The 18,349-nt window shown below is 49.2% G+C and overlaps 1 protein-coding gene across 3 annotated transcripts in view; it reads right to left on the reverse strand.

The window, feature by feature from the left end:
* Positions 1 to 15,508, reverse strand: part of Znf536 (zinc finger protein 536) — a 461,189-nt gene extending 445,681 nt beyond the window's left edge. Inside the window, exon 1 of one of the 3 annotated variants that reach the window (XM_029541285.1) lies at positions 15,380 to 15,508. The gene's annotated coding sequence lies outside the window, so the exon portion shown is untranslated. Of the gene's footprint in view, positions 1 to 9,412; positions 9,450 to 11,513; positions 11,633 to 15,379 lie in introns of those variants that run through there. The other 2 variants (XM_021206197.2, XM_029541295.1) reach the window with 2 other exon arrangements.
* Positions 15,509 to 18,349: the final 2,841 nt, after the last annotated feature.

The raw sequence follows: 18,349 nt of genomic DNA on the forward strand, positions 1-18,349 counted from the left end.
CTCTCTCTCTCTCTTTCTTTCTTTCTTTCTGTTTTAGAAGCAGAAGTATTCTCCAAAAACAATGCAGAAATGTCATTTCATATCAGTGCTGAGAATGTGACATACATATATAGATGCTAGTCTTCCATTCTACTGGAGTGCAGATATGCTGGTGCCCACACCCCACAAACATGTGAGGGATGCTCCCTGATACAACTTTGAGATGGCTCTAGTCTCATGAGGGAGATGGTGGAAGTGGGGAATAAAACTCTCTCTCTCTCTTACACCTGTCAAAATCCCAAGGGACCATATCATATACGGTCTGTCTTACCTGAAATATTGCTGTGTGGTGCATGATTGTACAACCAAAGTATAGAGGAGCCATGCAACCCAGGACACACACAATTGGGAGTGGGAGCATGTGGACAGAGAAAGCCAGGCATCACAAAACTGGTTGTGAATCACAACACAACCTACCACGTAAGAGAAGTCTATCGTGCCTGCCTTCTGTCTAACTTTGCTTTCTAATAACTCCACAATGTGCCCCCGGTGGATATCTACAGTCCAGAGGTCTACAAGCCTGGAGGAGGAAGCAAGGAAGGAAAACCCTGCCTCAGATGACAGGAGGAGACACAGCAGAGAAGGCCACAGAGGGCAAGAAAGAGAAACCTCCTCAACAGGTTGCTCTCACATGCGAGAAAGACTACGCTGTCCTTTGATGTGCTCCGGACACTCCGGCCTGCCTTCTCAGACCACCAAGCTCTCTCTGCCTTGAGTCTTTTGCTCATGTCTTCCCCTCCGTCAGGAACTCTTTATGCTCTTTGCTCTGCTAGCTCCTTCTCACCCTTCAGCATCCCCTAAGAAAGTGCCACTGCTCATCTTGCTGAAGACGACGGACGACGTTTCCCCAAAGGACCTCTGCTCTGGTCCTTCATGGCACTCAGGGGAGGAAGTGGTAAATAAATATGGGCTCTCTTCCTAGAGCAGCAGGATCTATGAATGCCAGCAGCTCCACCTCTGTGTGCTCAGTGCCGAGCCGTGCCCAGCACACAGCAGAAGCTCAGCAACCACCCGTGGAGCACAACACAGCCCAGAGTGACATGGAAAGGCCCGTGTGAGGGATCGGAGCTTCCCTGTGGGCTCTGCTAACACCACACCCTACGCCCTCCTCCCAGCAGACCAGTACTCAGCCTGGGACTGCCACGGGAAGTTGGCACAGAAATAAATCTTCAAGAAGGCTCAGATGGTCTGAGTCACTTACGTCTCGCCTCCCTGGAGAGAGGTGTCGCCTTGGATTTCTGCAGACTGGACATCAGCCAGGCACAGCCAGTCTCAAGGTTTCCTTGCCACACAAGACCAATGTCAACTTCTTTGTCTCAGGCGTGGACTAATGCTAGGTGCTTAGGAAGAGGCAAGCCACCCAGGTCCTGTTGTCTCCTGGAAAAGCTGGATGAAGTCTTTGGCTTCAAGAACCCTTGAGGGTGGGAGTAGAAGTAAGAGACCCCTTCAAGCCTTGTTCAGGCTTGGTGACCCCTTGGATGTGGGAATGTGTCCATGTATTGTTCCAGAGAACAGCTTGAGAAAGGAGTGAGATGCAGAAGGGCAGGAGGGTGAGGTCACCTGGGGATCAGCAGTCCCCATAAGAGCCAGATGTCATTCCAAGCACTTAAGGTGTGTTAAGACCAGAGAAGGAGGAGGATGTCATTAAGACATGTCTCCCCCTTTAGGGTTCAAGGAGTGAGTGTGAGGGGAGCTTTATGTCACCTTCTGAGCCTGGGTCTCCACTGCTGTTTTCTAGAAAACCTTTTACGTGGCTAGACTTAAGGCAGACGTCTCTTTCCAGGGACTTGTGCAGCCCTTGTAACACGAATACGAAGAGCCCTACTATGCCTCACTAACAGCTCAGCCCTAAGACACCACAGATGGCAGAGTGTACTGAGGACTGACTTAAAGGATACTTGGCAGTTCACGCCCAAAGGCATCCACCTCATAAGCACGGGATTAGTGCTAGGCATTGGTTTCCAGGACTTGATCTTTGATATCCCCTGGAGGAGATAGGATCCAGTGCCCATACCAGACCCTTGGGACACTGGACTTCCCAAGCCACATTGGTATTCCCCTCCAGCAGGAGAAAGTTAGCCAGTAACCTGACTTTTTCCTCTCTGGGAGCAAGAACAGGAGTTTTAGCTGCTCCTTTCTTGCATGTGTGGTGTGTCTGGAGCAAGAGAGCTCCAGGTTCCACGGCTCAGTCTTGCATGCACTGTATGAAAATCAGGGGTGTGTGCCCATGAGTTTGTGTGTATGTGTGTGTGTGTGTGTGTGTGTGTGTGTGTAAAATTGTTCAAATGGAGCCTAGAACCTAAGAGAGAATTCCCACCCATCTTCATTCTGCTTTTCTTTTGTTACAGCAGCTCCACTTGGGTTCTTTGGGGTTTTTGTTTGTTTGTTGTTTCTCATTGCTAGGGATTGAACACAGAGCCTCGAGCATGTTAGGGAAGTGAATTCTGAGTATCATCCCTGCCCCCCCCCTTTTTTTTTACTTTTTTAAGATTCTAGTTAAATAGCCCATGCTGGCCTCAAATTTTCAATCCTCCTGCCTCAGCTACCCCAGGAGCTATGTTGATAGACCCTACACCTCCCATTCTGGCTAAGTGTTGTTCTATTTCATAGCATCAATTTTACTAGGATATTTATCTAACAATAAATGAATGAATGAATGAGAACAGCTCCTTGGATTTGGGAAAAGAATGAAGAACAAGGCTTATATTCTCACTATGATTCTGGAAGTGAGCATATGTGTCTGTGAACCTGTACATACACTTGTACACACGTGACTTCCACACATGTCCTCATGTGGTGTATATGGCATGTGTCTATGTGTATCTGCAAGTGTATAATGTGACATGTGTCTGCCTGTGTGCGTTGAGGATGCCTTGGAACCTGTGCTAACCCTTGGAGGCCTAGACTGAAAACCATTGTTTAGAAAAGACTGCAGGCCCCACCCCCACCCCAGACTCTGCCTTGAACTAAGCTGACCCTTTAAGATGTGTCCTCAGAAACAGAAGAAATCAATCTGCCGATCTTTATTGATCCCCAGGTAAATAACTCAGACGACTAGCCCAGGCCACAAAGGCAAGCAAGCTGTTTCTGTGGGCTATGCAGCAATCAGCACCCACAGCTATAGGGTGAGTGCATTTCAAACAGTCAACAAATTCCAGAAGGCAGGCAGCAGTGCTGCCTTGGTACTCCTTGGACAACTGGGCTCTTTTCTTTTCATCCTGCTGACTTCGTAAGAGAGAGTTATCACAAGGTTGCCAATGGGAAGGAAGACTGCTTACCAAGTGCACGGAGCTGGAAGGGGTGGGCCTCGAACTCACTCCCCTCTGACTGACCCTGAGCTCCTTATCACTGTGCAAAGCTGCTTAGGAAACAAAGCAAAAGCTTCAAGAAGCTCCTCACTCTCAAACTGACTGTTTGCGGCTCGGTAACGAGAGTATCTCAATTGTGCAAGGAGGGAGAGACGTCGCCTAAATATTAAATTATGCGAAAAAATGTACTCAGAGCTAGTGACGTATCAAGCAACATGTGTGTACCATGTAATCCGGGTTAAAAAAAAATTAATTAGCAAATCAAATGCACACAATGACTCCTGTAGACTCTGCTTTCAGGAACGACGGCAAAGCTAGTGAGAAAATACCAAGTTTGTCTCCTGTTCATCTAAAGGTTAACACTCCACCTATGACTGAGATTAATGAAGGGACAGTCATAGACTGCCCCTGCCCCAAGTCCAGTTAAAAAAAAAAATTTTTTTTTTTTATTCCTTCACCTTCGAGAAGATGAGAGAGGCAAGATGTGTGCATGTTGAAACACAAATAATCACGGCTGGATTTTGCATCAGATTCTGCTGACAGAGAAGCATTCCACCCCGGCCTCCCATCCCGAGGACCAGCATGAAGGCAGTAGCTGGAGATCACACACAAAACTCGCATGATTCTTATCTCTGTAATGGCATCATGAAAAGAAAGAAAAAGTCTTATTCATCTCGGGCCCCTGTGGTCCCCAAGATCTGCACTTGGGCCTGCAGTTCTCCACCTGAGCAGCTAGCTTTCAGATCTTGCAGACAACATCTCAGGTCTTGTCAACCTTTTGAGACTGTGTAGCAAATATGAAGATCAAGTTGCAGGCATCAGTGAGGTTAAAGGGCAGACTGTCAAGATGTAGCCAGCTGTTCCAGAAGAGTTTGGACCACGTTTTGTATCCTAGGGTCTGGAATACTTTACTTGACCTCATGGTTAGAAAATAAACATGCTAATAGGCCCAGTACATATCACACCCAATCCCCTAAAAACAGGTTAGTCACTATCATCAACTAGTCAGCTGGCCAGGCCCTGCCCCAGCCTACTATGTACTGCTCTCAGAAGATCACTGTGTTGTTCCCAGGGTGACAGTAGTTGCTACGAGAGAAAGAAGATTGCTACCTTAACATACTTTGTAAACATATTTGTAGATATGACAACTGTCCTTGTCATCTAGCTTAGACTATTTCTTCTGCCTCCAAAATATGCTAGAAAGAAATTATAAATAGATTTAATATTGCAATTTTCTCTCCCCTCCCAAAACATACTTTAACTAAAGGCTTTTCCAAAAATTAATAATAATACCTTCAGAATAAATGTACTTGCAGAGTTGAAAGGGCCAAACAGAGGAAATGGAGACTGATACATTTTTTTTAATTTGACTTAAAAAAAAATTCAGAGAAAATAAATATTAAGTTGTCAAATCAATGGCTAAAGAAAAGAATTGCAGACAGCAGACAGGCTGACAGGCCTCTCTCTTGACAAACAGTACCTTCAAAATCTGTGGGCACTCCAGGCAAGATGGTTCTGAACACCCAGAACTCCCAAGAGGTTAACCAATGGGGTAGGATAGAGAAGGAGCAAGAAGGACGGCTTAGCCAGCCCCGTACAGAGCTGCCTTCTGCTATGAGAGGCCTCGGCTGACAGATGAAACCCTTTCATGTTCACATGTGGTCGCTTTTCTCCCTCCCACATTCCCACACTACTATCCTCAATCTTTGGGACTTTTCTTGGGTTGTCGGAAGAGGGCTGCCACCCACCAGAGCTGATCATGCCCACCCCCCATCAGGTGGCAATGGTGGTGACTGAAGTTTCTCAGGCGCTGCAGAGACCAGACGTGAGTTTAATTAGCGGATCTAGTCCTGCTCATCCGACAACCCGTGTGTTCGGAGCATTCTCCAGCCTGTGGAAACAACATCTTGGCATCCACGAGTCATAACCCCACATCAGAGCTCTGCAATAAAGGGGAGGGCGATAACCGGGGCCCTTGCCCTGTCATTTCTGACCCCATCTCTTCTATAGGCTTCCTACAAACCCGACTCTGAACTTAATAATCAGCTTTGGCTGATTAGACAGAAAGGCTTTTGGTTTTGTTTTTAATAAAGAATTAAAATCTTAGAAAAATGAGTCACATTTGCTTCTTGTAAACAGGAAGATAACTTTGTAGATATTTTTAAGGACAGACTAAAGAGCTAGCCATTCAAAGAGATGATACTTGCTTTATATGTAGCATCTATGCACTTTGTGACCGATGGGGCTGTTTCTACAGTGACGTCAGTTGATGGAAGCTTCCAAATATTGTCTCCCTCATGCAAATAAATTTACAACAATGCATATGTTTGTTAAACAACCAGTTCTGGTTTCTGTCCTTCCATTTTAAAGGGGAATTGGTATTTCTTTGAAAGATGATTTGCAGAGAAAAGCAGGAAGGATGGAGAGAGGTAGGATTAAGACCAGAAGAGCTGCACCTGCTGGAGCAGGTGTCTTCAGATCTCCTGACCGCAACACGTTGTCCTGCACTCAGTTTGCCCATGAGAAACTGCATTGCCCTGATAACTGAATGGCCTGAATGAGACCATACACCCAAAGGGTGGCATGTGGCATCCACAGGGACCCAACATCAAAGATAGTTGCCAATAACTAACACTACAACCACCTCCCATCTCTAAGGTCCTTGGGGATCCCAGGCAGCACTCTCTGCTGTGTTAATACATGCCAGCCCCCTGAGTGTTACCAAAGCTGGTCTATGAACCAAAGTCCCTGATGGAGAAGCAGGAAAGGCTGTAAGTGACTCTCCCAGTCATAATGGCTCGTGTCTATAATTCTAACATTTATGGGACTCAGGGCGATATAGCAAGACCCTGTTACTAAACAAGTGCAAGCCCAAAACAAAGGCTGAGCATCACACTGGAATCTTAGAAACACCAGTCACTCTAATCAAGGTTGAATGGGTGATTCTGTGTCTGTGATTAACCTTAATGTTCAGAGAATCCATGGATTCACTTTTACAGTCTTCTCTCTCTCTCTCTCTCTCTCTCTCTCTCTCTCTCTCTCTCTCTCTCTCTCTCAGATAGCAGACCAGTACCTTGGTGGAAAAGCCACCACCAGAAGAGAGAGGCTAGGATCAGAATGCAGGGACAAACCCACCTGCACCTCAGTATCCAAAACACTAACTAAACAGGGCCCAGGTAACCAAAGCATACATGGACTTTGCTAGAAAGCTCTCGGGTTAATGTCAGTTCATGTCTACATGGTCATTTTTTTTCCTGTGTCAAAACTGGCACTTCATTTTCTCATCAGAAAGCCATATTCTGAAAATAGGGATGGGGGGGGGGCTCAGAACCTGGTTTCCAGGCCTGTATCTCTCACCACCCAGGAAGCATCTGCCTAGACTTCTGACCCACCCCAGCTGTGGGATCCTGCACTTCTTGGACCAGGCTTGCTATGGTGCCTAGGACCTCCTTGCCTTCTTGCCAGCTCCTAGTGTGGGAGGGGCAGATGGGTGTGAGGCAGGGACGGGCTTCCCTGCCTTAGCGTCCAGTGGGGACAAACAGCACACGCGCTAACCACCTCCCCTGCTCCCGGTCTCAGTTTGCCTTCAGGAAACTCAGAATCCATGTAGACCCTGCCCTCTAAGGAAGTACATAGTAAGAGCTCAAAAACAAACGACTGTCGTTATCCTGCCAATGGGGTGTCCAGCTTCATCACAGTGCCTGAGCACTGTCACTTAAAGCTTCCTGGTTTCCATGCAGTCCAAGGGCACAGCTCTCCCTCACAGAGCCATTTTAAAGATGTAATTGGTATCCTGGTTTCCATGTGGTCCAGGGACACAGCTCTTACCCACAGGGCCTTTTTAAAGGTATAATTGTTATTCAGAAACATTGGAATTGAGCCTTTTATTCTTCCATGTATTTTTTTACACAATGAAAAAAGTCTCCCTCCCCCCAGACTTTAAGGGCTACCCTCATTTTTGCCCAGGGCTGAATCCCCTGCTCTAACAGGCACCAAGACAAGACTGCAGATCACTTTTACATACCTTGGGAGTAAAATCAAAACTGACCTTCCATGTCCCCTTTGAGAGGTCCAGGAAGAGGCCTCAGACATGCGCAATGAAGGGCATGAGCTTGATCCCCCTTCCTGGGGAATATGTGAAAATGTCTAGACATTCCCGATGGTCATAATCAGAAGAGCTACTGGCATCCAGTGGGTTGAAGTTGGGTGTGTTGCTAAACATACCACAGGACAAATGCCCACAAGTGGAAAATATACCTACTACCATCTCTGAGACCTCTCAGATCAGCAGAAATGATGTGCAGGTTACTCCTGCAGGTTCCACTGGAGAACCCATCCTCACAGAAATCCAGCTTCTTTAAGGCAGTACAAGAAGTCTCCATGTGTCTAGAGCCTCTCCTGCAAGCCCAGCATGTATGGAAAGCTGACTAGAGGAGGCTCTTTAAAGCTACTCAGATGCCGAGAGGTAGAGCAAAGCCCAGGATGGTTTTTTAAAGGGAGCTCTCTCTCTCCCCTCACCATGCTACTCAAGGCAGACAGTCAACAGGCGTCTATGAGTGGCCCAGGCTGGTCCGAGGAAGCTCTACCCTAGGCTTTCCTGGGGTCCACAGCAGATGGCTTGCTACATGGCTCACCTTTCTGAGGTGGCTTTGATCTTTGTCTGCCTGTATTTAAAAAATACAAAATAAAGTTGAATGTCAGAACAGTATCACACAGGAACCATACCCTAAGGATAAACGCTTGGAGTTCCTGATTCTTTCCATAATGATCCCTCTGCCTGACATGCACAGAAACAAACTCACTATTCTCTCTTACACATTGAAATTGTGAGCAAAAATCATCTCCAAGCAGGTGCTTCTAACAGGCAACACCCTCCCCTGACCCCGTGTATGTGTGCATGAATGAGTGTACATCACATATATGCCATAGACAGATCTACCGTTCCCACACAAGACCCCAGTTATAACAACCAAAAGTCACCTCCTAACTTAGCTCTTCTGGCCCCACACATTATTGGCTCACCCTTCTAGGAATGCACCGGTCAACATAACAGTCGGCCAAAAGCTTCAAGATATGAAAACCAGTCCATTTTCTTGGCAGAGCTTCTTGCAAAACTTCCTACACAACTCCATGGTCTGCCTATCCAATTGGAGAGAGCCTCTGTACCCACTCCCTACTATGGTAGCCTTATCTTAAGAAGCAAGTCCTGGAGGAGGGATGCCATGCTGCTGTATCGGGCAGGTGTGGGCTCCAAGAAGAAGGAGGAAAGAAGAGGAAAAGGAAGAGGAAGAGGAGGAGGAAGAGGAAGGAGGAGGAGGAGGAGGAGGAGGAGGAAGAGGACAACACTGCTAGTTCAGACACTTTACCAAGGTGAGGGACTTTATTCTTTTTTTTCCTCTAAAATGCAGCCTCTACAACCAGAAAGACGGTGTCTAACATTAAGGGAAGAAGATGTTCTTCTACACAGTCTAAGACCTTACCTGGAGACGCCATGAAGCTGGTCTCAGCACTCCATGACTTTTGGTCCCAGCAGGTAGGTTGAGGGGAGGGGCATTTCTGTCCTCAGCATGGCCCCAAAATGACCTACTGGAAACTCACTTATGATTTAAATTTGCATCAAGCCTCACTTTAAATAATGTTAAGAACAAAATGCAAGCTGATATTTCAGCTTACTTAAAAGGCTTATTAAAAACACTAAATCTAAAGATTTTAAAAAGCTGTAATTGTCCTCATTGAAACTAGAAAAATAAATCTAGTTTGCTTTCTTCTTTTATGTTCCCCTTCTTTAAAAAAAAAAAAAAAAAAAAAAACAAATTCATCTATATTCTCACAAGCATCATTGCTGTCTTTTTTTCCCCCTTCCATTCAAGGCACTTTAAAAACACCTGTGCCATTCATAGGCAACTTTTGAGCAAAAGGCAGTCAAGCTTGGGGAAGGCTGTTTAACTGATTTCCTGATGTCAGAGATAAGCTCATCTTGCTCTAAAAGTGAGATGGAGTTTGGAGCTCACATGGAAGGGTTTGCTGATTTTATGGGTCTGAGCTGATGAAATTTCCTTGCTTACCTGAGGCAGAAGAGGCAACCCGATGGGTCAGCCTTTGGAGGGTCTGCAGACACTGCATATCCAAGCGCTGCCTTCAGCTCCCCATGGGCAGATCCAACCAGAAGGGCCACATGTCTTGACCAGTTCCTAGCTTTTCCCATAATGGAGGCTATTGGCCTCTGGCTTGGACCAACCCACCATGACAGTTGCTCCATGCCTGCCCTAAGCCTTCCGTGAAGGCAGCTCTGACCAGCAGTTAAATTGCTGAGTTGTAAGGAACTGAAGCCTGCTCAGAAGTTAAACACTCCAGGCATAGAACACAATGGGCTTTCAGAGCACTGGTCCAAGAGAATGCAAATGTATTGAAAGCAGTTTTTCTCCAGGTTTTACATAATTACCGTTTATGTCTCCAGGAACTGTTTCCCCAGCCCAGTGTAGGGTGAAGGCATTTTAAAGACTTTCTCTGCAGATGACATATGAGGCACTAACCTTTTTTCATGTGGCCAGATGTTAAGTTCATTTTCATCACATTTATGCAAATTTCATTTGAACAGTAAATCAAAAGAAATCTTAAATCATCGTACACTATTTAAAAATCAACACTAAAGCCAGTTTACTCGCAGCTATCTCTAACATAACGTCAAGGTTAATGAACTGAGTACCATAGTTCCTTTTCCCATACAATGGCTATAACAAGACCTGAGGTCCTCCACATCCTCCACATGGGAGCATTGCTACCCGTTCACTCTCAAGAGTCCAGTTTCCTCAGATTAAAGATGCTCTGTACATCAAAGCCTTCCAAAAGTTTTCCAAACTTTGGGGAATCGGGGGACCCTCAGTCCAGGAGTCTGACAACCTCATTAGTGTCTATGTTAGGTCCCCCAATGCTCAGTGGCCACGCTTTTGGAAACTGACTCTTTGTTGGTCAGGTTGGGGGGGGGGGGGAAGCTAATTCCTAGGGCGCTGTGTCCTGATTGTCGGGGAGCTGGGCAGAGTGCTATCATTACCAACAACTCAGCCAGGCGGGTAATGGTGGGATCAAGAGACATTTGCACCGCTATCAGGATGACATCATAGCTAAAGCAGCCTTCAGCCAAAGCCCTAGGCTCTCTTAGAGCAGAGGCCAAAGGGCTATGGGGGGAGGTGCCCCCTGCAACTCCCAGAGCTGGAAGCTGAGTCTCAGGTCCCTGCCAAGCAGGGTGGTGGGCCTTGCCCACAGCCAAGTTCCCAGGCAGGCCCAGAAATGGGAAGGACAGCTGGAATCTTCTCCAACGCAATTCACTTTCCCCCCTCCATCCTGCTCGTTGCAAATAATACTACTAATAATAACATATTATGCATTTTTTTCAACAATTTGAAATTGTGAAGCCACTTCCCTGACCAGGGTGGAGCCGGCATGTCATGCCCGCAGCTGCATCTCTACTGTAGGATTGATAGCAGTTCCAACCGAATTGTCAATCTTGGTGGTGACCCTCTCTTAGGCAAAACAGCTCTCACTCCCGTTTTTTCAAGCAATAGAAACAGAGGACGACGAAGGGGAAGGCGGACTGGAAGGGAAGCCTTCCTACTCTTGTTTTGGTTGCTTTTCATCCTTTTAAAGCACAGCAAAACACACGGGCGCACACGCGAGCGCACGCACACCCTGAGACACAAACCTTAGAATAATGGGGGAGGCATTTGGCGACAAACTGCATCCGCGGCGCGGCGCGACAGGCAACCAACCCCGCTCACTCGCAGCTCAGCTCTCCACGCCGTGGCAGCGGCGGCGGCGACGGCGACGGCGGAGACAGGGACCCGTCACCCTCCCAAAGAACCACTATGCTCATCTCTCAACTGTGTCCCCAAGATCTCCTCTTTAGGCTCGCCTCAACTATGTGCGTGGCCCAGTCACCTCACCTAGCCGGAAAAGTGGAGAGACAGGATTGAGAGTTGTGTTTAAAAAAAAAAAAAAAAAAAAACAGCAAAAACCAAACCAAAACAAAACAAAAAGTTCCTCGAACATCCAGCCCAGCAGATGCAATTCTCCCGCCCGCTGCACACTCTCCCCCGAGCTGTCCGGGCACTCGCCCCCAGCACTGCGCCCTCACCTCTGGGCGCGCGGAGGCCACCGCAGGGCACTTACTTGGCACTTGCTTTTGAGTGTGCAGGTCGTCGCGGTTTTCACTTGGGTTTTCAAATAAGTTTCAGGGAGGAAGGAGGCAAAAAAAAAAAAATCCAATTATGCAAATGGACTCCGGCCGGGGGAGGCGCGCGTTGAATCTGACGCTGCTACTGTATGAGTTCTTGGAGCAGCCCTGGCCCGGCAGATTTATGGGGGCGCGTCACGGCTACGCCAGGTCCCGCCGCCGGAGCATCTCGAAGTTAATTAAAGCGGTAATGTCCACTTTCCTGGCGACCCTCCGTGCGTGGGTTTACTATTACACCCCCCAACACATCCCAGGAGGGGACACTGATGTGCTCCCCACGCCCTCTTCTTTCTCTCTTCTTCCCCCCTCTTCTGCCTTTCTCTTTCTCTCCCTCCTTTTTCCTCTCTTTAAGTCGCCTGCTTTGCACTCAGTGAACAATGAACAAAGATGTGAGTGATGGGGAAAGATCGCCCCCCTCCCAGCCCAAGCAGTGAGCGAAGCTGGTCTCAAAGTCAAAATCCAGTTGTTTAAAACTGAGAAAACCGGGGTCTCCACTCTAAGCTCCCTTTCTACACACGTACACACGCACGCACACATATGAGCAAACACACCCCACCCCAAGTTCACCTAAGCCCTGCTTGGAGACCTAGGGGCTGTAGGGGAAAAGCCAAGGCTCTGGTGCACAGGGCTGCCCAACTCGCAGAAGACACGAGGGGACAGCAGGAACAGGGGAGCTGTGCTCTCTCGGGCCAAGATCATTTCCCGAGCCCCTCCCAGTCTGCTATCCCCACCACTACCCACCGACCCCCTCCCGACGTCTACACCGTGCGGCCTGGCCCCGCGGCCCCGCTCCGGCTGCAGCCGGCCGGATGCGCTCAGCAAACGCGGCCCCTGTCGGATTTCTGCTAAACTGCAGAGCGGCGGCGGCGGCTGCCCAGAGAAGCGCAGGAGGAACCCAAGGCCAGCTCGGCGCGCACTCACCCCGCCTGGCCCGCTAGTCCTAAAGCCCGTGCCCCGGGCCGCCCACCCGCGCGCACCTCCGAGGCTGCACACGCACCGCGCGCTCGAGCCCCGCAGGCAGGGACCGCGCGTAGCCGCCGTTATTTTCCGCTCAAGTGAAAACTAAGGCGGCTGACGAATCACGTCTCCTGCGAGGCACCCGTTAGACAAAACAATATCCTGCAAACAAAACCCGGCCACCGCTGCCACCCGCGCGCCAGGCCGGGACCCCGCCCTGCTCCTCCCAGGCCCCAGCCCCTGGCTTCTGCCCGCACCGACCCCAGCCCTCCAGGCTTGCATGCTTCCAGGAGAGAACTCAGGGACTTGAGTGTGCGCTCACCGAGAGGCGGACAAACAGGAAGGACTCACAAATCAGGAGTGAAAAATGGGGGCCACTTAACTTTCCACCTGTCCCTAGAGAAACCTTGCGGGGAATTTCCTCCGAAGAGTTAGGGGGGGGCAGTCTCTCCCTCTCTCTCTCTCTCTCTCTCTCTCTCTCTCTCTCTCTCTCTCTCTCTCTTCCTTTCTCTAACTTCCACAGCGCTAATTTCCCCCTTCCCTCACTTCTCATACCTTCATGTATGTGGAGATAATCTATATTGTAATTGTTTGCAAAATTGCAACAGATGGGAGCATCGAGATCTGGACACTTCTACTCCTCAAAGAAAACCCTCTTTTTTATTTTTATTTTTATATTATTATATTTTTGCCCAAAATACATCTCGAGTCCCGCCTACGACTGTTTTCCTTAATTCATCTTTGAATTTAAAATAAAAATGCCTTGAAGCAAACAGAAAGGCTTATTAGCGACGTTCATTCTCGCCCCAGCCTTGGGCTGGGCTGAGGATGAATTCCGCCCCCCCCCCGCCGCCGCCGCCCGCAGAAAAAAATCTTGCTCTTCCCAGGACCACCCCCCAGTGGCCCCCTCTCCTCGATGCTACCCCACCCCCGCCCCCCTCCACACGCACTCGGCCGCACTCCTTCACTCTGATTGGCCTCACGTTTCCAGCTCGGGACTGGCCGGCTCATTTCCCTCCATAACCTGTTACTTATTTATTTATTTCTGTGTCTCAGGCCCCCGCGGGCCCCCCGGGCCCTGGACCGGACTGGGGCAGGTGCTGAGGGCGGCGCACGTGTATGCTGGCGCCTCTAAGGTCTCGAGGTCCTAGGATCGCCCCCCAGGCACCTCGGCCGGGCCTTGCCCGGCTCTTAGGACGCAGGAAGCCGATGCAAACACAAAATGGCAGGTCTTGGCCGCCCTCTACACCCGCAAGTTAGGCACTCCGTAAGCATCAGCTAACTTTGATTTAAAAAAAAAAAAATCGCCGATTACCCCCTGATTCCTAGGTGGAGTGCAGATCGCACCACATACGATGGCGCGGCGAGGGGGGGGGAGGCGAAGGTAGCCGGGGACCGCCCCCCCACACCTTCCCCCCAGCCCAGGCACTGGAGCAAACGGGTAAAGTCGATGGAGAAGTTTCCGCCGCGCAGCCTCCCCTCTCTCTGGCTCCCCCGGCCCCCGACCCTGTGGAAAGTTTCCCCGGCCCGGAGCTGAGGCCGGGAGCGCAGGCAGGAGGCGCGGGCCGGGCCGGGTGGACGCCGGATCCCACTGGCGCGCTGAGCGCTCGGCCCTGGGGACTCCCTTTCAAAGTAACGGTCCCGGGACTGCGGCTGCGGTGGGGAGGCGGCGGCCAGGGCGCGGGTCCCGCTCTCCGCTGAAGTTCTCCAGCGCCATTCGATGCCGGGTGGCCGCCTCTACTCGGTTTTTCTCCTCCTGTTTTTTTTTTTTTTTTTTCTTCCACATACCCCCCCTTTCCTCTTAACCCCCGCTGACAGCTTCTCTCGCCAACGTCACAACCACGGATATTTAATTAGACCATATTTTTTAATCGCGATGGGGTGAGAAGCAACCGGGTTACAGGCCTCGCCTGGCGGGGGGAGGGGGAGGGGAAGGGGGGGGGAGAGAACCACGCCAAGTGTCCAAACTCACTTTGCCACCTCCCAGAGATCAGGGCCGCCCCCACCACCACCTGGCACTCGCGCGCCCCTCCACTCCGCCGCCCCCACCCCCAACCCCAGCCTCCCCACCACCTTTGTTTGCCTTACCTTAAAACATTAAACGCGGGCGTCGGGAGCAAACTCGGGCACGTAAACCGAGCGTTGTAAAAGATTGTGTTCAATGAATAATGAAACATGTCCACATGATTGACTTGATCATTTTCCGGGGCTGAGGGGGGACGGGCGCCCAGCTCGCGCGCCTCAGTCGCCCACTCGCCAGAGCCCGGCCAAGTGCTCTCAGCCCAGCCCGAGCAGGGCAGGCTCGCTTTTCATCAAGCTCATTTCAGAATCGCCCCGTTCATTGATACTCATCATCCAACCCCAGCAGACATCCCATCCCCTGCTCGGCCTCCCCCTATCTGGTAGGTGAAATGCATTGTACCATTAAAAACGCTCTCCATTGTCGCCCTGGCGTAATTCACAGCAACTAGATAGGTCTTTCAGCATTTAGCTTTGATGAGCCGGAGACTGAACCCTTGATATAATAATCTACAAAGAATGGTGTGTGGTCGTCCATTTTTTCTCTCTGTCTAGCAACTAAGAAACCATTTAACACAGCGCAGCTTGCTTCTGACCTTGAGCTCATGTAAACACACTTATTAAAATCTATCTATTCTCCAAGAGCTACATTCTGATTGTCAGACTCGTTACGGAGACATACATCAGCCCCTTCGCTTGTCACTACTTTGCATTCCTGCCTTTAACTAAAGAATTTTTTATCCAGCCGAGAGGCAGAGAGCGATTGCCACGGAGAGAGGAGAGAGAGAGACGCGGAAAGGGGGAGAGGAAAACGCGTAATTCTTACCTGCTCCTCAAACTATTTAAAGTCTGTTTCTTTTCTGGGGTGAAAAAAAAAAACTCCCGGGTGAATCTCGGTGGACAGCGGGACGTGGAGAATCAGTCACAGCCCGGGCGTTTAAGGGAGTCATCAGCGATCAAATGACGTTGATCCGCGCTGTAACCTTGTGGCGTATTTAATGTAAATAAGGCCGTTATGTTGCCAATCGCCGCGATACAAACACCGAGAGGTCCTCAGCCTCGCCTCCCGCGCCTGCCATTAGAGGCGACTTTATTTACAGACACTATTTAGGAGATCATGATAATTCTAAAACAATACTAGTGCCAAATGATTATGAAAATATGATTTTAATTAATCACGTAGTAGGCAAGGAAATTAGCATACGGTAATTAAACTTCGAGAAAAACGTCATGCAGGTTCTCTGCCTTATGGGTCCAGAATAATCATCGCGGTGGGCTCCGAGACTTAATTACGAAACAAAATAACTTTTTTAAAGGCAACTTTGCAATGCTGGTCCTCCAGGCGAACGTTTGGGTAAATAATACAAGCCGAGGTATCAAAGTGGGGATTTCAGTGATGCAGAGGTTGAGCTTCTGTGAAGCAAGGAAGCGGGGAAAGATGGGGGGAAGCCGAATAATGCAATTACGAATTCTCTGTCCTAGAGTTGACAAAAGCGGGTGCCTCAAAAGCCTCTTTGTTATGGGATTATATAATGATCCTGGTGTCATTATGGAGAGAGAGAGAGAGAGAGAGAGAGAGAGAGAGAGAGAGAGAGAGAGGATTCAATAATAATAAAAGAAGTATGCAGAGACACCAACAAGCAGCTTGCTTTTAAAGAAAGGCTGTCATGTGGCATTGGGTGTGCTGAGAGGAGGACAAGGTCCTACAGAGTTGACAAATAAAGGAGATGGAGAAGGAGAGAGAGAGAGAGAGAGAGAGAGAGAGAGAGAGAGAGAGAGAGAGGCCTGTGCATGGTTAAAAAGGGATGAAGAAAGATTGATTATACAAAATGCCCAGCCACTGAGGCACTTAACCACTGATTCAGGTAAAACAGGTTCCAACTTGTCTGAACTAAGTTCCCCTTGAAGATGACTAGAGGATTTTAAACTTCCCGCACCACCACAATACATCAAAGGGAAAGATACAGAAAAGCTCTCTCCAGCTGCCCACCACCCCTTCAGCTTCAGCAGCCTCAGCGGAAGGATCCACTCAGATGCCGGCAGCAGTTCTAGAGCGAGGGCAAAGTTCAGAATCTCGGAGGAGCTACCAGCATCCGGCCTGGTGGGGTAGCTGCACCAGCGCTAAGAAGCTATTGGCAGTGGGCACCGGTCTGGTCACTGCTGCCCGGATCCTGGAAACTGGCTCTGGAGAAAACTAGTATCATTCTCTTTCTCTCCCTCCCTCCCTCCCTCCCTCTCCTGCTCTTACACCTGGAAACTGATGGCAAGCTAGTTCTTTGAGACTCTTAAAGGCCTGAAGAGTGTCAAGAGTGCATGAATGTAAGTATGTATGTATCTCCTACCAACCAAAAAAATAAAGTTTAGGAATGAAGTATTCTCCAATCTGATGTGCTTAAAATTCTATCTGGACAAAACACAGGGTTTGGAGTGGTTTTTTTTTTTTTTTTTCCTTTATTCTGTAGGAATTATCAAGGATGGCACTATCTCCGTGGGAGTGGAGTTAGTGTTCTTTATTTCAGTTCTTCCTGGATCGACTGATTATACTCTGTGGTTCTTTCGACCTGAGACTGTAAGTCAAGTGATTCTTCATAAATGACAGTTTGGACAAAGCGAGCAGGTCGAAGGGAAGTGGCCCCATATGCACTCTGAGAAAAGGCCCTTTCTCAGGGATAGAAATGAGGGCAGCAGTCTCCTGTTAACCCTGCCCGTCAGCACGTCTTGGCCTTGGGGAGACAGGGAACTGTGTTCTGACCTTATCCTTGGGTCCCTGGAGGCGGTGCCTACCCATGCTGAACTGGGTTGCCCTTTCCAGTGGCCCTGGCATCCCTCTGCAATCCTTGGAGCATGCACATCCAGGAAGGACCAATCTCCGCTCTCTAGAAAGCCCATGGAACCTCATCTGGGGTCACTTGGAGTCCGTGGAGCTTCCAAGAGACCTGGTGAGTCTGGATCCGTTGGACAGCGACTTCCCGCTACCTGAGAACCAGAGACCCACAGCTTGGACCAGAAGAGCTCAGGTCAGGGCTCTCCGGCGCCCCCTGTCGGCGTTGCAGCGCTTGTCACCTCGTTCCTGTCAAGGTGGGGTGCCAGGGAAGACTCACTGTGCTTCTGTTATGCAAGAGGGATAAAGGCTAGAGTGAAGGGTGACAGTAAGCAGAGGCCTGGTATTTATGGTGATGGAAAATTAATACTTCCCACCGAGGCAGGTCCCATCAATTCCCCCATTTAGGAGTCCCTTTTTGTGTTCTGTTACCTCACAATATGCAGTTCCCAGGTGCATTCCCAGTAGCAGTAGATTACTTCTTAATGTCCTACATGTAACCACTTTATTCAAATAATCCACCCCCGTTGAAAGTAACCCATTTGCTCTGACTTCTATCTTTCTAAATATCCTCACAAGGGATGGTGGGTCTCGCATCTGAACTAACATCTTTTTGGAGCTCCTGACACAACGGCCACCCTTTTGCTTTTGTCTGTACATTTCTATTCTTCACCCTTCATTTTCCTTACAACTCTGCCTCCTATGATATAGTCATTGAGAAAGTCATTGCTAGCGACCAAGAGAGTAAATCGCCAAAGACTCAGGGGTCAGGATAGGGTGATGAGCTGAGGGGAAAGGTGGACCAAGACACTCCTGGGACAAGTTCCCCCACTCAGTGTTCTTATCTGCCATCTTCATTACCCCTCTGATCACTCAGGGATGGAGTCTTTCAAAAGAGGGTGGCCACCTCATGGGGAAGTGGCATAACCAGAATAAAAATATGTGCTGGACTTATGGGTCAGGTGGAGGAATTGT

Source organism: Mus pahari, chromosome 1, assembly GCF_900095145.1.
Source record: "Mus pahari chromosome 1, PAHARI_EIJ_v1.1, whole genome shotgun sequence".
Taxonomy (NCBI): Eukaryota; Metazoa; Chordata; class Mammalia; order Rodentia; family Muridae; genus Mus; species Mus pahari.